Source organism: Balaenoptera borealis, assembly GCF_965194805.1.
Source record: "Balaenoptera borealis genome assembly, chromosome: 6".
Taxonomy (NCBI): Eukaryota; Metazoa; Chordata; class Mammalia; order Artiodactyla; family Balaenopteridae; genus Balaenoptera; species Balaenoptera borealis.
In genome coordinates, this window is record NC_138863.1 from 84403200 (window position 1) to 84429024 (window position 25825).

At 35.9% G+C, this 25825-nt stretch overlaps 1 pseudogene across 1 annotated transcript in view; it reads left to right on the forward strand.

The window, feature by feature from the left end:
• LOC309631154 (small ribosomal subunit protein uS17m pseudogene) overlaps positions 1–25825 on the forward strand; it is a 541273-nt pseudogene continuing 515448 nt past the window's right edge. Inside the window, exon 1 of the transcript XR_014249528.1 lies at positions 1–25825. This exon is cut by the window's right edge and continues 21454 nt beyond it. The product of XR_014249528.1 is annotated as a small ribosomal subunit protein uS17m pseudogene (transcript).

Sequence of the window (25825 nt, forward strand, 5' to 3'; positions counted from 1 at the left end):
TATATATTTCTATTAAACATTCCCCCCAATCTCTTCCAGAAAATAGAAACAGAGGGAACACTTCCTTACTCATTTTATGAGGATAGTATAAACCTAATTTAAAAAATCAAAGACTTTACAAGAAAACTACAGACCAATATCTCTCACATACATTGATGTAATAATCCTCATTCAAATATAAGCAAATTGAATATAACCATGTATAAAAGCATTTACAAAACAAACAGGTGAAATTTTTCAAGGTAGTCAAGGAGACTTCCATAACTGAAAATTAATCAGTATAATGCAACATACCAATAGGTTAAAGAGAAAAATCTTATGACCATATAAATTGATACAGAACAAGTATTTGATGAAATCCAATACCTATTCCTGGTAAAAAAAACCTCTCAACAAACTAGGAATAGAGAATTTGCTCAACTTGGTAAAGAAAAGCTACAGAAAATCCATAGCTAACATTACTTTATAATAAGAAACTGGATATTTTCTCAATAAGATGAGGATGAAAGCAAGGATACTCTCTCTCATCACTCCTAATCAGTACCATATTAGAAGTCCTAACTAGGACAATAAGACAAAGAACAAAAAAAGATTTAAATGTAAGACCTGAATTTGTAAGAATCTAAATAATAATAATAATAGCAGCATCCTGGAACAATAAGTGAGGATAATAAGGATGCAGGACACAGTATTAATATACAAAAATCAATGCTTTCTTGTATACCAGTGATGAACAATTGGAATTATTTTTTTTAAATACAATTTTCTATGACAAAAATAAAAATAAAATCATTAGCAATGTGTAATAAAATGTGTATAGGATATATTTGTGAAAAATTACAAAGCACTGATGAAAATAGCATAAAATAAATATCTATAAGTACTCCTGATATAAATTAATTAATTAATTAATTAATTAAAGGAAAGATAAATCTCCTATACAAAAGAGTCCAAATAATTTATATAGTTGCTCCACCCTGAAGGAGGTGGAGCATAACTTACTGCTCCTTAAATGCAGGCCATGTATTGTGACTTCCTTTCAAAAAGTACAATATGCAAAGAGAAAAATAATACATTTGCAGTAGAGAAGCCTGATACCACCACCTCAGCCAGATAACTAAGCTTCACTTCAACAGTGATATCATGTTGATAGTACTTTCTTTTGATATTATGCGATAAAAATGGCACTTTACCTCTATGGTCTTCCACTCAAATGCCATAACTCCATCTAAGATAAGAAAAATATAAGACAAATCCCAATTGAAGAACATTTTCCAAAATACCTGACAAGTCCTCCTCAAAACAGTAGAGGTTATCAAAATAAGGAACATTTGAGAAACTGTCATAGCCAAGAGTATTTAAGGGAATATGAAGGCTAAATGTAATGTGGTATCCTGGATGCAATCTTGAAACAGAAAAAGGACATTAATTTTTTAAAAACCTGAATAGAATACAGACCTTAGTCAATAATAATGTATCAATATTGGTTCCTTATTTGTGACAAATGATCTATGCAAAAGTAAAATGTTTATAATAGGGGAAGCTGAGGTATATGAGAACTCTCCGTCCTATCAATCTTCATGAATTTTTTCTGTAAATCTAAATCTATTCTAAAATAACAAGTTAGTTTATGATAATAATCAAGCAATATAATTTAACACATTAACAGAATAAAAGAGGAACAATGGCTATCTCAATATATGCAGATAGAGGTGTTAATAAAATTTAACACTCATTTATAATATAAACACTCAGCAAACTAAGAATAGAAGGGAACTTCAACTTTTTATTAAGCTCTACAAAAAACAGACCTTACATTACACATAATGGCAAAATTCTGAATGCTTTTTTCCTAATATCAGCACTTCTGTTAAACACTGCATTATAGTTCCTAGCCTTTGCAGTAAGGCAGGACAAAGAAATAAAACTCTATCGGGCTAGAAAAGAATAAAATGAACTTTATCCACATAGGACATAATTGTTTGCATAGAAAATTCTAAGGAATCTACAAAGCAGCTATTAGAACTAATAACTGAACATGCCAAAGGCAACAGTACAAGGTCAATATTTTAAAAATCAATAAAATTCCTATATACTAGCAAACAGTTGACTATTAAAATAAAAATACTACTAAAATAACATCTAAAAACAAAAATATTTAGGGGTAAATTAAACAAAATATGTGTAAGATTTACATAATGAAAACTACAAAACACTGTTGGGAGAAATTAAATAATTGATAATTGAGAAGATGTATTATGCCATTGGAATGGAGAGCCTCATGTTAATGTTATCATGTTATCATGTTAATTTTTCCCACATTGATCTGTAGATTCAACTTAATTCCCCTCAAAATTTCAGCAAACTATTTTTTTCAGTAGAAATTTATAAGCTTAAATGACAATATGTATGGAAATGCAATTAATCTAGAATAGTCAAAACTATTTTACAAAAGAAGAGTACGAGAGTACTTACCTAATATCAAGATGTATCATAAAACTATAGTAATTAATAAACTGTGCCATTGGCATAATTTGGACCTATATATCAGTGGGACAGAGTAGAGAGTCCAGAAATAGATCCAAATATATATCATCAGTTGTGATAATATTGTGACAAAGAGGCCAAGTTAATTCAATTTGAAAAGGATATTCTTTATACAAATGGTGGTGGAGCAACTGATATCCATAGGGAGGAAAATAAACTATGATACTTACCTCACACCATACAAGAAAATAAATAAAAATGGATTATTGACTTAGGAGAATTAAGAACATTTGTTTAAAGACTAGAGTGTGAATATTCATAGCAGCATTATTTGTAATAGCCCCAAGATAAAACAAGTGCCTTTAAACTAGTAAATGGATAAACAAAATGTGACATATCCATACAATGGAATAATAGCAGTGACAAGCAATGAATTACTGAAACATCTTATGACATGGATGAAACTCAGAAATAATATATTGTGAAAGGAGCCAGACATGAAGGACCACATATTGAATGATATAATTTGTATAACATTTCTAGAAAAGATAACTTGGTATAGACAAAACCTGGAGTTGGGGGCTGGAAGGAGAAAATCTTGCTCTGGTGGAAATGTTCTAAAAGCTAATTGTGATGACAATTTCACAACCTTAAAAATGTTCTAAAATTCATTGAAATATATACATAGAGTGGTCAATTTATATGATATTTAAATCACACCAACATAAAGTTGTGTAAAAAACAAAATGACCATAAGAGTCGGCAGTTGTGCTCCTTGGTATTTACCCAAAGAAGTTGAAAACATGTCCAGACAAAAATCTGCACGTGAATGTTTACATCAGCTTTATTCCTAATTGCCAAAATCTGGAAGCAACTAAGATATCCTTCAGTAAGCGAATGGATAAATAAACTGTGGTACATCCAGCCAATGAAATATCATTTAACACTAAAAAGAAATGAGCTATCAAACCATGAAAATACATGAAGGAAACTTAAATGCATATTACCAGGTGAAAGAAGCCAATGTGCAAAGGCCACATATTGTATGGTTCCAACTATATGCTGTTCTGGAAAAAGCCTCGCTATGGAAAAAGGAAAAAGATCAGTGTTTGCTACTATCTACAGTATTACCTGGCACTATGGCAGAGAAAAATCAATCTCTACACGTAATCCCTGAGGTAATGAAATAATTTTTCATGACTGACGTTCATAAGTCATTGTCCAGAACAGGTCATGTGTCTCGAAATTACTGTAAGGAGTTGAGAAGTACAATTCTATCCTGTTCCAGCAGTGTTTGGAAGGCAATACTAATGACCCGTGCGGGTGAGGTCTGGGCGGGAGTCAGCTTGGTTACATAGTCTCCTATTTCAACATAGGTTTGTTTTTCTAATAACTCGCTCATGAAGCCTATTACTTCCTTTGTATTAGGAGAGTATGTCTCTTCAACTTTTGGCCTCCAGATATGGGTAGGATGCATAGAAATGTGATTTAAGTCACTTGTCATTTGCATTTTGGTCTAATAATCCCCCCCACACACTCCTCTGCACCATCTTCCATGGCTCTCAGTACTCTCATTCTTCCTAGGTATGTTCATCAACCACAGAAATGGCACAGGAGCATGATTTCTCCCTCAGCAACTTCTCTGCTAAACTCCTGTACTGTCAATGTGGATCTCTACAGAGAGCGGCTAGTCAAGTCCCTGGTTCTCATGACTCTAAAGAAAAAGTCATCAGGATACAGCTGCACTGCAGCCTTTCCATTCTGAGACCAGATTTTTCTGTTAAAATCTCAGGAGACATGCACAATCTCCAACTTTCACCAGCATAGTTTCCCATATTGAATTATACCTGGCAAAAATATAATAAAATTTTGCTTTGGTCCTGGGATCTTTTAAAATTCTTTTTTGTTGTTGTTGTTTTTATTTTGTGTTATATCAAGAAAAAAAAAAGAAACATTTAAAGAAAGGGAGTAAAGAGAGTAAAACACTTTCATTCTCCTGTTATTTCAAGGAAAGTTCCTATGACCACTTCCCTAATTCTTTAATGGAACTATATTTCTGACTCTTCATGGACTCAAAACAATAGAAGATTCTGCTATTCTTATTTCAACTTGCCCCTCTTCCTATCCCCTACGGTGTGTGAGTACTTTCTTCAAAATATTGATGCCCTGGGGCTTCCCTGGTGGCGCAGTGGTTGAGAATCTGCCTGCCAATGCAGGGGACACGGGTTCGAGCCCTGGTCTGGGAAGATCCCACATGCCGCGGAGCAACTGGGCCCATGAGCCACAACTACTGAGCCTGCGCATCTGGAGCCTGTGCTCCCCAACGAGAGAGGCCGTGACAGTGAGAGGCCCGCGCACCGCGATGAAGAGTGGCCCCCTCTCGCCGCAACTAGAGAAAGCTCTCGCACAGAAACAAAGACCCAACACAGCCAAATAAATAAATAAATAAATAAATAAATAAAATTTATTAAAAAAATATATATATTGATGCCCTATTCCTTCCTTTTTCCTTCCCCCACTGCAGGTCATTATTTTTCTTGCCTCTACTCTGAAACTTTTGCTTCTCTCTCTTCAATCATTTACCATCCAATTCATTCAAGTACTACTAAGAAATGAATTTTCTCCAAACAATGTTCCCTAAGACAAATACTTTTCACTGTCTAACAAAGTTAGTCTTAATGCTATTCTCCAAGTACACTTGGCAAGAAAACTGACTCAGAACTTATCCTATATGAATATAAATGCAGATTGAGACTAAATATTAGAGAAACTTAAATATTTGTCTAAGAAATTTAGACTTCAGAGGCCATTATACACACACACACACAGAATATTCTCTAATGACTTCAGTCAGAAACAGACTCCCTCCTCTTAACTCTATAGTATTTTCTTGTTCATTTATAGTATTTTGAAATGGATTTTAATATTTATTTTTGGGTCTCCTTAATGTCAAACACAATGTTTTTTCATATCAGTATCCTATTGGCATCTGATTCAGATATATTAATTAATTATAATAGAAGGGAAACTATCCTATGGATGTATTATAATTGTTTAAAATTGTAGTAGATGAGACAGATAATTTGCTCCTTATAAATAATATGATCTGTTTGATACTTTTATTATCTCATTCACAGAGTATCTCAGAAAATACTTATACTTTTTCTAGTCATTATTGATAAGGTGAGATCAAATTTCCTACTTATTCTTTTTCACTCTTAATTTTCTTTCTGAATCAAACTCTACATATTGTCTCGCATGACAAGGAAAATTTCTACAAAGCTTTTCAGTTTTCCTAAAAATTCCTACCAAAGAGCTGCAAAGCATGAGTTTATTAGCACTAAAAACTAATTTCATTGCCTATAAGTACAGTTATTATTTTGTTCTTTTAAATTATTACTATTTCACATATACGGTAGAAATACAGTTTGGGCAGCAGTGTGCGCATTGTTTAATTAAATTTGAATCAGTGTAGAACCCTCTAATATATCCTTTTAACAATTTAAACTCAAACAATTATCTATAAATAAAACTTTTTATTCTGTTTTTATAGTTAAAATGAAACAGCTAAATATTTCTCTTATAATTATTTTTCCCCATTCTTGTTTTTGCAAAGGATGATTACAAATTCCTAGAATTTAAGAGGTTTATCAACTGTCAAGGTGTTTTATAATTTATGACTCTTAAAACCTATGCTGCCATATTTTTTGCTTAATAGAGGATTTTGCTACAAATAAACAGGATAGTAGACCTATTTTTTCTTCCTTATACTTAAATGTACCATGTCTTTAGAGGACCAGTCTTAGAAGTACATCAATCTACACTGGAATGACTCAGCATTTCCAATAAATTATCCATAGCCTGATCTCTGAAACTTTGATATCCTGAAACTAATGCTTTATATTCCTATTTCTAAAAACTAGAGACATTTTAATAAGAATGGAAACATTTATACACTCAACACTCAGCAAATAATCATTGTCTATTATGTCAGGCATTGTTATCAATAGCCTGGTACATGAAAAGTGGGAGGTATGAAGAAACTGGATAACCAAAACAATGCTTCCAAACATTTTCCAAGATGTGGCACACATGGAAATCAATAATATCTGTGCAGCTTACTGTAACACTGGTTACTTGAGTAACTGGATGCGTAGATTTGAAGGTGGTGGTCCCCAGCCAGGGCTGCAGGTCCCCACATCCCCATCTGCCTGAATGGATCAGAATCATGGCAAAGCATGATGGTGAAAAGCTCTGACTCAGGGAAGCTGAAAGCAAAAAGGCACCAAAAGGAGGGTACTGGGCACAGAGAAGCAAAAGGCACAGGAGACAACTGTTAGCGACAGACAGTTATGACTCAACTGTGATCAGTCACCTCTATGCAGCTACTGAGTCCGTAGTTCCTTATCTAAAACTCTTGGTGCAAGACGTCTCTTGGAAAACAGTTTTCCCCATTTAAAAAAGGTAATCTGATACTTATATATACCATATATTATTTAATTCTCCAGTGGGATCTGGAGCCGTATCTTGTAAGAATAACAAAATAACATAAAGACAATGAGCAGTCTCCTGTCAGTTCAGGTCAGATTTTGAAGCCAAAGAAGTTCATGCCAAGTTGGCTTCATGTGGGGTCCACTTGCCACCAGATAAGTTCCTCCAAATCATCTGCTTCTTTTAGAACTGTTTTGATTTCAGAATTTTGGGAAAAGTTTGTAAACCTGTATAAAATTAGTCTACATTTATTACTATTTGTACTTACTAATATATTCTGTTATAATTTGAGGTGAGTTTTAAAGACTAGGAAACAAAAAGGTATATGTTGGACAATGGAGGAACTTGGAATACTAAGGTATCATACAACATAACTCACTGAAAAAATATGAATAGTTCATATATAATTAGAATTGGTTGTATTTTGAAGGTCTTCAAATCGCAAATTTATTTATTTTTTCATGTTCTTATTATTTCCTGTACTTCTTAAAGACTATATTTTAAAAACTTGGGATGCACAGGATGATGCATTCACTGTGACTGCTAAGTCATTATTTCTTCATCTCACATGAGTAGCGCCATCTCATTTAAGAAATGGAATGCACAAACTGATTACTGTGAAAAGAGAGAGTCTCTGCGGCATTCTGTTTTTTAAACAGCACCTAGTAATAGTTGGGCTTATTGCATTGAAACAATCTATTCTAAGGGCACTGTTTGCATCAAAAGCCTTCTGTACATGATGTGAAAGTTTCTTCAATTGTGAGCAGCACAGCAGTAGTAGTTAGGGCTTTATTACTTAGTTCTAATTTGTATTGATGGCCTAAAAAAAGTAGCATGCTTTGCAGTTCTATGAAAGAAAAGATTATAAATGGAGATTAATTATAATTTTGCTAGCTCAGTACTTGTAAAACTAAAGCAATTTATATTCTTTCTCTTAATGATCTCCATTCCTGATTGCAGTAATGTAATCTAATTGTGATTATGATAGTATCTGAATCATGTGGGCCTCAATGTGATTGAAACTACTCTTTGCATTAAAAAGTAATTTTGGAGTAATGATGAAAAGTTACTGTGGAAAATTGGCAAGTAATATATTTTACTCTGTATCTTAAGTTTCTGCTTTCATTTTTGATTATATCTCTTATATCTCATATGGATAACTATGATATTATATCAAGGATTTATTACATCAAAGCCTTATCGATGATAAGTACACATTTGAGTATCAGGGATAAGCATGATACCATTGAAATAGTAGTGATATGGTTGATTCAGGGAAGTGACTGAGGATTTAAAATACTAGGATAAGGTTTACTGAAACTAGAAACCAAATAAGGAGGGGGAGGCTTCAATATTGCATGGATATGATAGCCAGCGAAACAAGAAGCTCTGAGTGTTTTAGCTGACACAGCAGATACTCTTTGGCTAGACATTAAGGCAAATAAGGATAGTCAGGTATTTTGTAAATGTTGAAATACACCTCCAGGGCATGAAGAGAAAATAGAGTAGGAAATGTTTTTTTCTATATAAAATTTTCTTTGCAGGGTTGAAACTTGTTCAAGGAGAATAAGTACATCTCATGTTTACACTCAGCTAAAGAAAATGATTTGCGAAATCATACTCTAGAATATGATAAACAAGTGAACGAATGCTTAATGTTTGAAAAATATTTACTATTGAAACACCTAGATATGTATGTATTGTGAAAATAAAGGAATCCAAGAGAGGTTACCCTGGGAAAAGATATTCTGGCAAGAATGCAAAAAACACAAAAGCATATTTATCAGAATCTTATAATGCATGATGAATTTGTGGGAGAAAATTATAATTTAAAAAGGTTGTGATGCATTTAATATTCATTTAAATTGTAACTAAAAGAGATAGCTGATGTAATTTTAAAAAGAACAACCTAAGCAAAATCATATTTAAAATATCCAGAAACAGATATTAAATAACAAGAATTGAATTGACAATAGGTCGTAAAGAGAGAAGCTAACTCATAGAAAACTATCAAAATGTTTGAAGGACAGATGAGCTCTTTTTTGGCTATTCTTTATTTTATAAATTAAAATATTTGCTAATTCCTCCAGTTGTTGTGTGGATGAACTAAGACGACCAAGGAGGTAGCCTCCCCATAACAGTGATTCCAAATGTAAGAAAGCAAGTCTTTCAAGCTATTTTCTCAGAGTGATACCATAAGGGGAAAAAAAATAAACAAGAAAAAAATTACAAACTAATTTTGTAGTTACTACTGAGAGTGAAGAAAAAAAATCCTTTTTCTCTATCCCTGGAGCCTGTGAAGATCCATTTCAAAATGTTTCTTGCAGCATTGATGTAACTCAGGAGAAAAGAAGGGATTGCCTACATATAAATGGTTCACTGTTTCTAGTGGGAAGAAGCACATTAACTCTTTCAGGCCACTAGAGTCCATTTACCAAATTATTTTTTTCTTTCTTTCTTTCTTTCTTTCATTTCTTTCTTTCTTTTTCTTTCTTTCTTTCTTTCTTTCTTTAGTGCGTAAATTGTACTGAAGAAGTAATGCAACTCCATGAAGTGCATCATTTACTCCCATTCTGTCTTTGATGCTTATATACAGACAAGTGCCTTGCCTATTGCCATTTGCAGACTCTCCCTTTAAGGGGAATACACTGTGAAATAGATACTCTCCAAGCTCAGTCAAGAAGAGAACATCTTGGGCCTCTATGGCACATTACGGCCAGTTTTAATAGACCAGGGAGGGAAGTGTGCCTCCTACCATAATGACTGTAATATGATGACCTTGTGAACATAGAGTTGCATCAAAATGAAGTACTGACACTTCTGCAGTTTTTCTTTATCAGGAATAAAGATGCTTATTTTTTCCCACCCTGCTGATGAATTTATTCCCAACATGGAGGTAGGATGTAACTGTTCCACCTAGTTTCCCTTCCTAAATGAATTCCAAAGTATTCTCACTTCAGGAGAGAAAATCCATCTTTTTTTTTTTTTTCTTTTTTTCTCTGGTGAATTATGGTTCTATTGGCCACAATATTTTTGTTAGCTTCTCTGAGAAGAATAGGTAAAATTTTGTGGTCGAATAACTGTTAGATTCTTGGGCAAAAACTCTAGGCATATTAAACCTTTTGGTGGGGGGCTGTTGATTTTAGAAAAGTCTTGGTGGAAATAACTCATTTATTTATTCAAGCACTCAGCAAATGTGTATTAAGTGCCTATAATTAACGAACACTGAAATGAGCATCAGGGAAACAAGAATGATCCCACCACACATGAGTACTTTCTCCTATGACCTAGAATTCAATGAAAAATACATCTCACTGTGTTCAGAGCCTTCATTCACTCTCTCCCTCCATATAATAGGGGAACTGGAGGACCCCAGGCAAACACAGAACAGGCACAGCTAATTTACTGCTGGGGTCAGGAAAAATTCCTAGACAAGGGAATTAGATAACATGCAGCCTTGGTGGACGCTGGAAAAAGAAAGTCCAAAGTCCCATTTCTATTCCTTCAGTGTGTCTGCATGCAAGAGGAATTAAAGGAAACTTTTAACATTTGGTGGCTAGTTGTACGATAATACAATTTGTTGAGTAAGATTGTTGTGTGTGTTACTGATTCTCAAGAGGAGGCAGTGAGATAACAGTGTAATTTCTGTTTTTACGCAGACTTTCTTTGCTCTTCTCTGAAACTTCAGCTGCTTTATTTTGCCTCCAGCTACTCAGTGACCACCTATTAGCAATAGTACTTCTCCTGCAAACTTAGTTATGGCTATTGACAGGTAGCACATTTTGTGAGAAAAATGATAATTAAGTTATCAAATTTTCTTTACCGATGGCAGCAATGTTCAGCCCTGATTAGACTTCAGAATCACAGGGAAAACTTCTCAAAAAACACTGATGCTCCGTCTACCCTAATTAATCCAGGAAACTAGGAATGCCGACCAAATGACTTGAGTGGACCAACATGCAGAAGGACCACAAGCGCTCATCCAATGAGCGCAAGGTATTCATGTTACAGGTTGCAGGACCTAATCAGTCACTAAAGACGAAGCAAATTAATTAAGCTTATGCAACAACAGAAGTATGGTAGTAGCAATGTCTATTCTTACCTGTCCTTTCTGTATAGAACTTTCGTTAGTAAACTTAGGTCTAATCCTTGGTTCAGACAATGTCTCAGTATGTCCTTTTATATTTTGACCAGGCTACCCACTTCATAACTATCACGGCTGTCTTGACTTAGCCCTAGGTAATAATCTCTCTAGTCTGGAGGTTAACATGTTCAGTGTTTGGATTTAGAAGGAAAATTGCTTATTTAAGTCCACAATTCCTGATATCCATCATGTCTTGAGCTTTGGTGCCAAAGACCATGAAATCATGGAATATATTTGGCCCTTCCGAGTAATAATGATTTCCATTTATTGAGTTTCCATTCCAATGATTATGCTGGGTATCTCCATGCCTAACCTCATCTAATCCACAGATGTAGTTGTCCTCATTTTATGCACAAGAAAGCTGTGTCTCAGAGAAGTTTCATAAATTTGCTGAGGCAACACAGCTCCTGCAATCCAATATTCAAACCTAGGGAATGTCTGACACGAAAGCTGTATTTTTTTCACCTTACCATACTGCCTCCCTGTATAGAGAACACTGGCACTGTCTTTGGAAAAGTCGTGTAGAAATTCCCTCAAAAGCTAGAGCACTTCTCTATGACAAGGGATACATAACTGCAGTTACAGTCACAGAACAACCCAGCTATATTTGACAACAGCCCATGAAAACAAGACCTCTTAAAGGGAGATTAATGCCGTCAAATCCTTTCAACTCAGACCTACACCTGCTTATACAATTGGCCTTTCACATTCCAGTTGGTAAAATCCAGCCTCGGGAGAGAGAGAGACACATGCAGTATTTATATCGTTGTTGAAAGTTTCACAGCCTTCAAACCACACAGGTTGGAATTGAATTTGAAAATCTGTCTCCTGACTTCTTTTGAGAAATCACTAATCTTCTAAAGGGTGCTGCGCTTGCTGTGCACGAATGGTTTGGCTAAAGAAAATGGTTATGCTGTGGTCGCTAAAAGAGGCTAAGTTGTTTTCCTCTTTATTTAGAACAAAAACATGGCTTGCCATACTAAAGCTGTTCAAAAATCAATATCAGAAAGAACACTTCCTTAGTCTTTAAAATAACATAGCAAAATCCTCTCCCTATTATTTTGACTTCCGAGAGAACATTTGAAATGAGGAGAAATGGCTAAATAAAAGGCCGAATTAAATAGTCTTTGATCTGGTAGACTTAGGTCAGGAACAAATAGCTGGCTGTAATTGCTCTAGCATTATTTTTCTACAAATGGGAGGTGAACACTAGTATCATGCTATCACCGAAGTGTTAAGTCAGTCACTGTTTAAGTTGAGAAAGGGTGATCTATTTCTGCATTATGTTCTATAATATCCAAATTTGTAAAGAGTTGATATCCTTTACTTTTAAAACAAATACCAGATATTATTTGATTAAGTTTAGATTGCCTAGTGCTCTATTCTTCTAAAAGGCGGTGCAAATACTAGCGTTAGCTAATTCCCAAACTGCATAAATGGTAGGCAGTTGGAGTCTGAAGAACCATGTAATGATTCCATCTAACATCTTTTTCGTATCTTGTTTTTGTAATAGTTGATGTTGTCTTCGGCCATAAGGAGAGAGGTAGCTTAAAGTACTTCCCAAAGTGGCAGAGTTGCAGGAAAAATCCTATTGCCTGAAGCCAGTTTCTTAGCAACGGCACCCTCTCAATGTGTCACGAAGTCTGAAGCCCTTTGGCCCCTCAAAGGAAGTTCCTTAGGTGTCTTTTACACATTGAATGCTTTGTGATAGTTGAGGCCTGCTGGCTGTCAACTCTGTCCCTTAAGGGAACTTGACAGATCTTAAAAAAAATCAATTTTAAGCTCACATGCCCCAGTGGGTGCCAAAGCCACTTCAGAGAGCCTGAAAGATGGCTGAGTCGACAGGATTTGACTTCTAGAGGTAGAAAGGTGACAAACTCTATCATGAGAAAGGGGCAGCTCGGGGCCTCAGAGGCCTAACCTGCTCCCAGGATCTGGGGCCTAGTGTTGTATTGAACCTATTTATCTCTTTCATGGGCCTAAGGTACCACAGGGAAAGAAAAGTTGTTCAAAAAATGCTGGCAGAATTCAGGGGTGTAAATGATGAATTACTTTTCATCAGCTGAAAGGAAACATACTCCGGAACAATACTGAAAGGGAGCAGGAGCGGCTGACCCCCTGCTTCAGAGCAGCCAATATCTTCATTCAAGAAGACAACCATGAAATTACACAGAAAATGGGATTGTCATGAACAGCCCCTTGAAATCTCAGTATACAGTCATTACTGCATGGGAAAAAGGCTTCATCCACACATCATAACTTGTAACAGACAAGGAGGGGAAAAAAGAACAGAGAAAAAAAAAAGGCCTTGGAGTTACCAGTAGGAATATAGAAAATATTTGTTGATTCAAACTTTCCCTCATAAATTTCTCAATACTTTCACATAGCTTTAGCAGTGCGTTAACTTTATGCTGATTGTTGATTTCTTTTTCTGAGCTCTTTTGGAGAGTTCATATGAATTTTAGGGAGGTGGCAAGGGAAGAAAGAGCTATCTTTATATTCCTAAGGCCTTCTACCCTGCAAGGTAAGAATTAAATGGATCAGTTTCATATGTCCCCAAATTATTGCTTAATTAATAGTCTAAAACTGAATACTGTGTATTACCTAACTGTTATACAGAGCTTGCTTAAATGCTTCATTCAACTCTCAAACTTTGGAAGATCAACTAATTTTAAGGTCTACATCAGAAAAATTTGAGTCAGAATATAGAAATTTTAGTAGTGTGGCTAGAATATAAAATATTGGTGATACAAAAAACATTAAACTAAAAGATATTACAGTTATGTGTTTTGCTTTGTCATTCTGGCTACTTTCTCCACTGAGTTTAATTAAGTTTGCCCTCGTCTTTTTGTTTTTTAAAGCATTACCCATTACACTCTTTTCTTCCTCTATGTTTCAGTGGTTCACATGACTAACTCTCATGAAAATCTAAATTACAGATTTTGTCACAAGTCCAGTTACAAACAAATGGAAGGCTGTGACCGATACGTGGGGTATATTTCTTTCGCAGGTGATAGTGAGACGAAAGCGGAATAGGAAGTGTCTATTCAGACTAACCAATTTCTTGCTAACTTCTTGGAGACACTGTTTGGAATTTCAGGGCATTCTTGATAGCCTTTTATCTATGCTTTTTTCCATACGTCTATGTTTAAAAACAAAGACAATTTGCATTGATTGGATGAGTAATACTTGTTTTCCTTGTCTACTTATAATTCTCTTAAAACCAACTTTAGACTATAAAAGCAATTGAAAAGAAATAACTCCCCAGCAGTGGACTTCAAACAAGAAAGTTACTCTCCTAGAATAGCATTTCTCACATTGGATTCACTGGTCTCTAAGAAGGCATAGAAGGTAAACGTATCATGCAAAAACTATTTTGTAGGTTATTATGTTTGGGAAATGGTGCCCTGGTATAATTGATGGGTTAAACGAAATATGCTTAATAAATTCCTATTCAAGGTGTAGGTGAAAGGAGTCTCCTAAGGAGAGGAATTGTCTCACACACTGGAATCTAGGCTTTGCATTTAACTGCAGAGAAGATTGTCCAGAGAATAAGGATATAAGTAGAATGATTCATGATCGTGCTTAACCTTACAAGTTAAAACACAACACATTTGAATGGTGATAGTTGTCAAAGTTTTTGATAGCTCTTGATAGTTGTCAAGGCTTTTGCAACTACTTCCACTATTTCAGTAAATGCAATTTACCCAAGATGTTATGAGGTATACAGAAAAACAGAAATTCTGACCTCATTATGAGATGACTTCTTATTATAATTTGAGTGTTCAAGACCTTATTTTAAAAGAAGATGAGATCATAGGGCTAACCATCCACTTCTCTAGTTTATTGTTAAATCTAAGCAAAGACGGTGGTTTTGCCCCTCTGGTCTTATTCTTGTTTTATTTTCTGTGTTGACATACCACTGAACAACCTTTACGATGTGTCATCTGGAGCTACATTTATACAGCTGGCATTAGGAACTGGAGAGAAAAAAGAGTAATAGCTTAATTTGACTATCACTTTCAAAGGTTCTATTAAATCATATAGGCACTTATTGATAAGCAGAATTTTTCTTTGCATTGACTCATGTTTGTGGGGAGTTAACAAAGTTTTTTCTAATACTGTATTTGCAGGTGGGCGTGTACGTGTGGGTATGGGTGTATGTGCACATATGTACATACAAGCTGTGACTTCAGAATGACCCCTCTTCTTCTGCCCCATTTTATTCTTCTATGCTTTTATGGTAGGTGTAGAATTTCTACCCCTCATGGCAAAATTATGTACTCTTCTTAGCATGTTTTGGACCTTGATTAATATTTATTGTATCTCCAAGGTATTTTTCAGTAGCATAGAATGATTATTATTTTGAAATATTGTTAATATCTTTTGCTGAAACACTGCAATTCATAACTGTAATAAATCGCAATGCAATTCATTGCCCCCTTCAATGCCCCTCCAAAAAATCTAAAATTAGTTCACAGTTTTTTCTTTTTGTCATATGTATAGTCCCATATGTTCATATATACGATCAAAAGTTACTCATTTGATCCAATGACAGCAAAGGTAAACCCACAACTGTGCTCCAAAGGGGAAAATATGATTATTAAGTAAGTAATTTTCTCGGGAGGTAAATATACATTCTAACATATGGCCTTGCTGACATTTAGTTAGCTTTAGCCTTTGGTGTTCATCCTTCTTTTAATTATTTTTATTCTAAAAAATCAGGTTAGAGGAACCAAAATAAAGTTCTTTGGCAGATAGGAATCCTGTTTACTTTCCAACTCTGAACTCAGCAGGTTAAGTAATTGGGCTACAGAAAAGTTCCTCCATTTCTATTTCCAGCTGGTGATACACAAAAGGCAGGAAGTTATCTCATTAATGGGGCACCAGCTTTATGCAAATTATGGTAACAAAAAGGCTTCCCTTCATACTTTTTCATAAATTACCTAATAAAGTGGGAATAAATGGCCATATTCAAGAGCCTTTGTTGTATTTTTAGCACAAGACTCTTTCTGTTACTGCAAATATGACTAAATGCGCCTTGCTCAAAAGGGGTGTTTATGAAATAAGGCCACTCAAAAGCTTTTATTTCTTAACAGCCTTCAGTTACTTTTATGGCACAAAATTAACATAATTAGTCACAGAGAATAGATGACATAAGCAGCGTGCCATGCACAAAAGGGGGAAGCAGTATCTAAGGAAGGTATTTTAAGAGATCAAAAATTTTCAAAGTGCTTAATACTAGAAGGTCCTTTTTATTTGTGCACAGCCTTAAGATACTTTTTTTTTTAACTCCGTGAAATTCACATAATGAGATGCAGTAGACAGATGACATTAGCGATGTGCCATTAGAAAGAGGTCAGTTTCCTCTGAAAGATAGTCACTGTTCCTGCTCGTCATTAATTTGCAGCTTCAAAGCACTGAGCATATGATAGCCTGGCATGTTAAGCAAGTTGCAGTTATCTTTAAATAACCATTTTTTCCAGTTATTAGAAGCTAAAGTTTTTAAACTACTGACTGAAAGCAAAATTAAAGCACGCAGCAGTGTAAGAGGAAAAAAAAAGGAAAAGAAAGAAAGGCTGGAAGAAGATTAGGAAAAGAAAATCAAATATATTTTAAAAATGAAATTGCTGGTGGTTTTCCCTGGAGGTGACCCGCTTTAACTTCAGTGCTAGAATTTCGGGGTTAGTGATAGGCCTTGAAGATTGGAGCGCTAGCTAGCAAATGGAACAAGTGGGGATTTTTGTTTTCTGAGTCCTTAGTATGGCACATATTACAAGGCTAAAAAGGGCTCCACGAGGTAGGAGCATGAAAAAGGTTAAGAGCATGTGGGTTCATCTTACATGGGTACTGATCAAATAAAAGTGCATTGAGAAATAGATCAGATTATCTTATTTTAAAGTGAAGATCAGTGAGATTTCTCTGGTTTGGTTTGTGAAAAAAATCACAGAAGAGAACACAGAAAACTAAAGTATTGAGACTTTGAATTCATCTGAGTTCAAATCTGTTATGACAAGACTTTTACTTTTAAATAATTCCTTTTTTGCATCAAAATACATGAATATGGTACAACATTCATAATATTCACAAAGACTTACAGACTCTTACACTTTACATTCCCTTGGAGTCTATTTTTGGCATTGAATTTCTAGAAGTATTTCATAGGATTTAGCTGCTTTCAAAACATTCTGATTTATAACTTCAATCCCCCCACCCAAAGTAAAGTTCAGTCACCAAAATCTCCGGTGTGCACGTGATGACTGACTTTCTGCAGTATACTTAGCTTGTGTGTCAGTGAGTGGCAAGGCCGAAAAGCATCACATGAATAGGTATTAGCAAGAAACTAGCAAACAACATTGGTAAACATTTTGGAACTATTGAAACAAAATGCTAATTTTTAGGTCATCAATAAATAAGGAAAAAATGGTGGCTATCATATGATGTTTTCACATTTGCAGTGACGTCTTTCTATTAGGAGTGTTATTTTTAAACATGGTCTAGATTGGTGGAGTTGCATCTTTTCAGTGCTTGAATTACCCGGTGCTGGGCAGGGCTGGGGAAGATGGCCTGAGGCATTGTTCCACGCTGCTGAGGACAGGAAGCAGAGGCCGAGACCCAGGCTGATGCTGGAGCTACGGTGGCCTTACACGACGAGGGCCATGGCAGGCTGAACCAGCAACACTTATGGAGGAGTTCTGATATGAAAATCATGGATTAAGGAAGAGTAAAACAAACTGCACCTCTTCCTTCCATAAAACAAATGTGGTTTTACACTGCAAAACTTGCTTTTAACATTAACTTCCATTTAGTTAAACTTTCTTTTTCATAGCATAGTTCTCAAATAATCTAGCTGCTTCTCTTCTAGCAACTTGTAGGTAATGTATTAATGCTAGGGAAACACCCTGAGGTACCCCTCAAGTAACTTATAGTGAAGGAAGCAATATCAACAGACACACTGAGAAGAGTTTGACGCTGCAAAAATAGAGAAGCTGTGAGTATTTCTGTCTTTGTGCATCAAAGAAAGTATCATTGAAGTGTAACTAGAAATTCACTTAGAGTGACAAAACTGAGAAGCTCAAACAAGGGAGCCTGAAAGGGCAAGGGCCATGAAGGGCAGGGCTATTTCTCCACTGATGGGGTTGGAGGCTTAATCAATGAGAGATGTAGGATATGCCTACCTAGGAAGTTTGAAAACATAGTGGTAACAGCTGAAAAAGTGAAACATTTCAAATTTAATTCTTATTTTAAAACAGCATCTTATACAAATTCAGGCTGACTTGGACTGCCTTTTGGTAGTACTTTAGATTCAGAGAGGAAATAATGATAACCACCTCTACCTTTTTAAAGTACTTCCTGTGTGTTGGACTCTGTAATGTGTGCTTTGCATAGATTTGACCTTTAACCCTCTCAACAATTCTATGAAGTAAATATTTTTATCCCTGTTTTTCAGATGAGAAAACTGAAGCTCAGACAGATTAACTGACTTGCCCAACATCACAGAGTTTAGGAAATACCAGCTGGATTCAAACTCATATATTTTTTTTTTTTTTTTTGGCTGCTCTGCGTGGCTTCTTGTGGGATCTTAGTTCCCCGACCAGGGAAAGTGCCAGTCTTAACCACTGGACTGCCAGGGAATTCCCTCCAACTCAATTCTGAATGAAAACAAACTTTTCATTATACTATACATAGAAACTGTACATATAAGTAATAGATTAGAATCCATCTTCTTCCACTAACTCTCAAGGAATGCCCTCAAGGATCTGAGTATGAATGATTAGAGAGGACACATGGATAGTATAATATTGAAATTTTCAGAGACTTACTTATTAATAGTGTTCACATTTAGCTTTTAATGGTTTAAAATGCTATATGCATTTGTAAATAAAATTGATACAGATTTTCCTTTAAGAATCTCTAGCTGTAAAATAATAGACAATATATATAAATGCCAAAAAATAAACAAAAACAATCAAGCATGCAACCAAATACATATCTGCAATGTAGAGTAACTGAAGAAAAATTTCCATCGAGTTCAAATGCTATAGCTTCCTTTTTGTCACTGTTTCTTTCCAATGAAAAATTCTGTAGAATAATTTTATGTGTTTAGCTACATAAAAGAAGCAACGATGGTTAATACTACACTTTTTCTTACAAAATGGATTCCATCTGCTTTTATTAAGGAGAATAGTTAGAGTAGAATGAGATACTTAGTAATCTAGCTGGTCTAGGTAAGGTCTAGTTCACTTTAATTAAAAAGCTGAATTTCTAAGGAATTGCATGTATATAGACACACTGAGAGCACCTTACATTTTACGCTTAACCTTTTATTTTAATCCTGACGCTTTCTATATTGTTATTTTAAGTACATGTTAATAATATGCAAACTGATGCTTTGAAAATTCTCTGAGATGTGGTTAATGAAGAGAAACTGCACCATAAATTGCATCCAAAATATGCAGTCCATGCAGATGTAATTTTTCTTGAACTACAGTATTTTGCAATAAACATTTTTCAGCTTGTTTGGATTTATTCTCTATTGTTTATAAGAAGTACCATCAGGCACTACTGCATGAAAGAACTACATATAGTAACAGGCAATCTTAGTTTAACAAGATCCTTTGGATAAAAATAGATTTCAGATCTATCTCCTGCCAGCGGAATGCAAATTCCGATGAAACTACACACTAGTGTTTTTCATAATTTAAAGTTCATCACATGGTATAATGCACTTGCTCACTTTCCCCTGAGTTCTGTCAGAGGAGGCAGAGGGCTATGCCATTTTATGATCACTAGAGACCGAATGTTCTACAAGGTATTCTGGGAACTGTAGTTAACCGAGAACATTTTTCTTTCAAGTGCATTTGTTAAAACAATGCCCAAAAGAGACATGGTACTCCGGCGACTGTCAGTGTTTCTATGATAAACCCTGCATTTTTCAAAAGGTTGTAACTAGCAATTTGGCCATTGCTAAATGGCACCATCTGTAGTTTAGCCTGCAGGTTTGCACAACCCGAGATGCTGTCACCCTTTTGGAAAGTCTGTCTTTCAAAGAACTCGTGTAAGCCTAGGTTAAGAAAGACATGAAGATAGTTGGTCTTTTCACTGATTTTCATCTCAAGCTGAATTATCAAGCAAAAAGACGATGTGCTTGGAGTGCATGGGAGCGATTGTTTATCTCACAATGGGTTATTTTACACTTCTCCTTGTTTTACTTCCACGTTATATTATTATCATTTGGGAATGGGTGGGAAGGTTGCCAGGAAGCAAATAAGAAAATACTATGATTCTATCTTTTGCTAGAAGAAATAAGTATTCTTTGGATCATAGACTATCCCAGGAGGCAGAAACTAAAATCTTGCAGGAGACAGGTGTTTATGGTAGATGGGGCTCTGGCTACCTGGGGAGCTGCACGCAGCTAAAATGAGCAGCCTGTATACAGCTCTAGCAGATGGCTGCCGTGCCCCTTGTTGCAAGCTGGCCTATATTTTTTCAAAAAAACTCAGAATTATGGATTTTTCTTACAATATTAAATGTATCAAGTGCCTTAATTTTTAAACGTTGGCATCGTGTTCAATTTTAAAATAAATTTGTTATTTATTTTGTGCAAGTCAGACAAAACACTTCTCTCGACCAGATTTGGCCAAGCCACCTCGATTTGATACCTATGTTCTAATCTTGCATCTTCACACCAGTAAAGCGCCAATGCCTTCTTAAAAATGAGCAATATGGGCTTCCCTGGTGGCGCAGTGGTTGAGAATCTGCCTGCCAATGCAGGGGACACGGGTTCGAGCCCTGGTCTGGGAAGATCCCACGTGCCGCGGAGCAACTGGGCCCGTGAGCCACAACTACTGAGCCTGCGCGCCTGGAGCTTGTACTCCGCAACAAGAGAGGCCGCAATAGTGAGAGGCCTGCGCACCGCGATGGAGAGTGGCCCCCGCTTGCCGCAACTAGAGAAAGCCCTCGCACAGAAATGAAGACCCAACACAGCCAAAAATAAATAAATTAATTAATTAATTTTTTTAAAAAATGAGCAATAAATGCAGAAAAGGTAAAAAGTTAGAAAAATAAAACTTGATATTTTTTGGTTCATCTGTTTCTGTGTTTCAAATGGACTGATTATATTGAAATTATTTTAATAACTTTCTCTAAACTTTTTAATTCCTTTTCAAAACATATTTCTGTAACTTGTGTGCTCACACTCTGACTTCATAGGTCATCAGTACTTTTCTATTTATTTTACAATTTTGTTTTGTTTTGTATTGTTTTTTTGAAGTAGACCAAAATTCATGCATCAGAAATGATTATGGAAGGAGCTGGGAGGTGACTGCCGGCCGCGTGCCACCGCTGCAGATGGAAGTAGATTCCAGGGCCGGAAGCGCCACAGCATAGGGAGCCCTCCAGGTGACCAAAGCCAAATAATGTCAATAGCTCGTTCATCTGTCCATGCCAAATGGGGGTCGTGGGGAAGGTGATTGGGACAGCAATGCAAAAAACTGCTAAACTGAGAGTGACCAGACTTGTTCTGGATCCCTATTTATTAAAGTATTTTAATAAGCGAAAAACCTACTTTGCTCACGAAGCTCTCCAGCAGTGCACCAATGGGGATACTGTGCTTCTCAAAGCTTTACCTGTCCCGCGAACAAAGCATGTGAAGCATGAACTGGCTGAGATCATTTTCAAAGTTGGATAAGTCATAAATCCAGTGACTAGAAAGGGCTGTGCGGTAATCGCCTACCTGGAGAGTCCAGTCGGTCTGGAAACCACCCACCTAACCAAAAACCTGGAAAAACTCGATCTCTCTTCAACACGGTGAAGGAGGATTAGAAGACGGAGCCAAAAGGAAGGATTTCTAAGTTTGCTTTATGGAAAAATTTTTCTAAATTTCGTCACAAACCATCCAGTTTCTCTTCTGGTATTTATGAAATAGCTAAAAGTAAATGAAGTAAAGGCCTTGTTATAATTTTTCATTAAAAAGACATGATTAGGGAAGAATTAATATCATTAAACCTAAATAAAGCTAAGTAGCAAAACAATGAATGAATGTATATTTATTTGTGAAAAGGTTATTTTATAGAGAAAGCTTTGGAAATTGAACAAGAGAAAGTGATGGTTATTGGTAGATTTTTGTCTCAAAAGTAAGGTAATCTGTCTTTTTTAAGTACATACCAATACCCTAACTTTGGTTGTGTAAGGATCCAAACACAATAAAATGGGATTGTGTGGAAAACAGTCACAAAGAAGAACAACAAAATTTTGGAGAAGAATCAAAATGATGAGAAAATCTTGGTTTTTTTCTAAGAGAATTAATATGCATGTATACAGATGTATAGGATCCCACTTTATATACGTTAAAAAGAAAGATAAAAGTATATCCAAGAGCATTCGTATTACTTTGAATATATACATCCAAATCAATGCATTTAGTATTTACAGTTAATATAAGGATTGCTATTAGCCTATATGTATTTAAGCTCTACCTACAATTTTCCTAAATGTGCTCATTTTATTGGAACAAATGTGCCATGCTAGCATATCAAATGATAAGCTATCTCATAGGAATCAGTTCCTAACTTAAAATTACTGGATATTTTAAAGATCCAAGCATGTCCCCTATCTGGCCTTTTAATAAATGCTTGTTGCCTTAATTTGTTTCCCTTAAAAATCTGGTGAAGGCTGAAAAGAAAAACAAAAAGTACATGTACTCTTCATTGAGGCAGAAAGAGCTCTAATCGTAAAGTTTCCGACCAGAACAGGGTCACCTACACTTAAATTTTCTGTAAACAAATAAGTGCTGAGACAGCAGATCAACTTCCTTAGAGCATTATTCCCCTAGTAAAATCAGTTTGAGATAAATTGCAAAATAAATAAATGTCAAATAACAATTCCCATGACTAGTATTTGAACTGAATTTAATGATGATTATGAAGACAAAGCTGTGATAGGCCTCTGTGTAGAATGCTTAAAGGGGACAATCTGAAACGATTTTAACTCGGAACCATTTTAACAAATGAATATATTTCCTAAATTGCCACATCAACCAACCCTGCTATCTAATTATGGCCAGCAAAAAGGGCTACATATTAACTATTCCAAAGCGTAAGCCATTATTTTTGGTTGACATTCTTCGACATTCAGTTAATAAACCTGAAAAGCATTTTGCTTATTGAATAGTCAAGGTTTCTGCTTTACAACTGATGGGTAATATAACAGGAAGTTGTATTGTTCCAAGTCAGACATTCTCTAAGGACTTTTCTCAGACTCTGTGGTCTTGCTGGCCATCAGTGCTTCCACCATTTTCCAGGATAAAATGATCATAGTTGCTTCTTAGAATAGAAATTTAAGACGCCTATGGCATATCATGCCAAACTTATTTAGTAAGAAAAAACATCAGTAAAAGTCCATTTTATATTCAGAAGGGTACAATGGCCTCAGAGCATGTGTTCTCTAGCCCCACCTGGCTCGTTTTGAAAGCTTATGCCTCTGTACTGATCAACACGTAGCAGGGCAGCACCCTTGAACTTGTCAGGGAAAACAATCTGGAATTCAACGATTATCAAAAAGAATTTTAGAGAAACAGGATGTAGAAGTATTTATGGAATAGATAGAAATAAAATTTCAAGGTTCTATTTATTTAGCTATTAAACTTGTCCTTTGGAAAGTTGTAAACCTGGCAACTTTAAATCAGTTTCCTGGTAGACTTGCATTTGTTGATATTCTGCCCACTTATTTTGAAGGAATATTTTAAAGGTTATTGTAAAATGTGGAGACGCATTTGCTATCTACTGTATATCATACAATCATCTCTATTTAACAACCATGGGGGAAATTTCTCTTTGCCTGGAGGATACGTTATTTTTTACCTAACCAACACTAATTGCATTTCCCTTTTTGCATTTGCCACAAAAATGCTCAGAGCCATATTTATGGTCCACTTCTAGGAAATGTATAAGGCTTCAGAACTCTTCTCTGCTTTAACCTTATTTCAGGCACCAACTCCCTCTCTTAAACTTTGCCTTAATTCCTTCACCTAGTCTTAGGGTATTCATCTGGTTGTTTTGAATCTTGGGAGGCTGCCATGATTGCAATTTTGAACACTGAAGTTATGGAAATTAGTTCATAAAATTTTCCCTTTGCCATACCAGTTTTTGGAGACTATGGATTAAACAAGGAATCACCACACACCTTTATAAAGTCCAGGGTTTTTTTTCTAAAATAGTTCAATATGTTTTTCAATCATTAGTTAGACCTGCTCAAAAATTCATAAGAACACAAAGATAGCCCCTTAATTGAAGCAAAGGAATAAGACAGTTTTTGCACAAACCTATAAAAAGTGAGACATTAAAATAACTAAGTTTTAGGGTCCTATTTTTGTATTTCATGTAGTCCCAAACATACTGTGGCAAATAATTACTTAACGGGTTATTGTCTTTTTTGGCATAGATGCTCTTCCTTTGCAACTGGTTAGGAGACATCTCCAGTGAAATATTCCAGTCTCTCACATCACATTCAGGAGGCCCCCAAACTAACCTTATTGTCTTTGGCATCTCTTTTCCAGCTGCTCTCCTATATTTTTACCACCTAAATATGGAACAACAAAGAAACATTTAACTTTTGCCTTTCATTACCCACGTAGCCAGTCAGTTCTACACACTGATTCTGAGTCTCCAAATCCACCACTCTTCTCTTTTTTATTTTTAATATCAGCACTCTACTCTGGGCCATCCCTACATTTGCTTGGTGTTTTAACAAATTTGTATTTTTTTGTTTTGCATCAAGGAAAGGAATCCCTCTCAAATGAGCTCAAACCAAAAGGGGTGGGCAGCCATTTAAAGCTACAGAGAGGTATTCTGGGCACTGAGGAAAAGGGAACTCAGAGCTTGTTACAGAACTGGGTTCTTGGACTCTTTAATCCATAGACATTGATAAGAGGCCAAACTAGAACTTCAGGAAAGGCTTTATTGGGACTTGTGATGCAGCACGAGGGAGTGAGAAGTAACAGGTGCACTTGCTTGCTCGCCAAGTGGGGGCGACCTGGTTCCTTAAATGGGGTGAGGGTACAGGCAGATCGGTGGGTTGGGCCAGAGGGGTGCTTAGGTGGTCTGCCCATGCCCTTGGTGGTGCTGTGTGCAGGGATCATGGGCAGTACCCTGCTTTTCCTTCTGCCACATCAGAAGTGGCAGTTGGGTTTTGACCTTTTTGTATCTTATTGTTCATGATTTGCCTCAGTTGGGCATGCATGTGGTTATTTTTAGGCCCTCATAGTTTCTTTGTATTTTGTTGCTTGAGAGACATGTGTCCAGGTGAAGCACTTCAGCAAAGGGTTCCAGGTCCCAGTCTGTCTCAGGCTCACTATGGGCAGGACCTGAGGCAGTAACGAGGAACATCACTGCTTCCTTCACTGCTTCCTTTAGGTTTTCTCTTTCTTGTCTTTCTCTTAATTGGTGCCCACAAATTCTCTATTTTCATTTCACTATGCTTAAGGCTTCACAATGCTCTGCCCTAGCCTTGAGTCTGTGTGATTTTTTAGCTTATCATTATAAAAATTCTCTCTCGGTCTTTTAGTTAAAATTCCCAAGGTAAGAAATTTAATCGAGCTAGCTCAAACACCCCAAGTTCCTGTCCAGCCTATAGTTACCCCCTAAAAGTGACAGATTCAGACAGAGTCCACCCATCTTTATCCAAGCAGTGGTACCATGGTTGAGT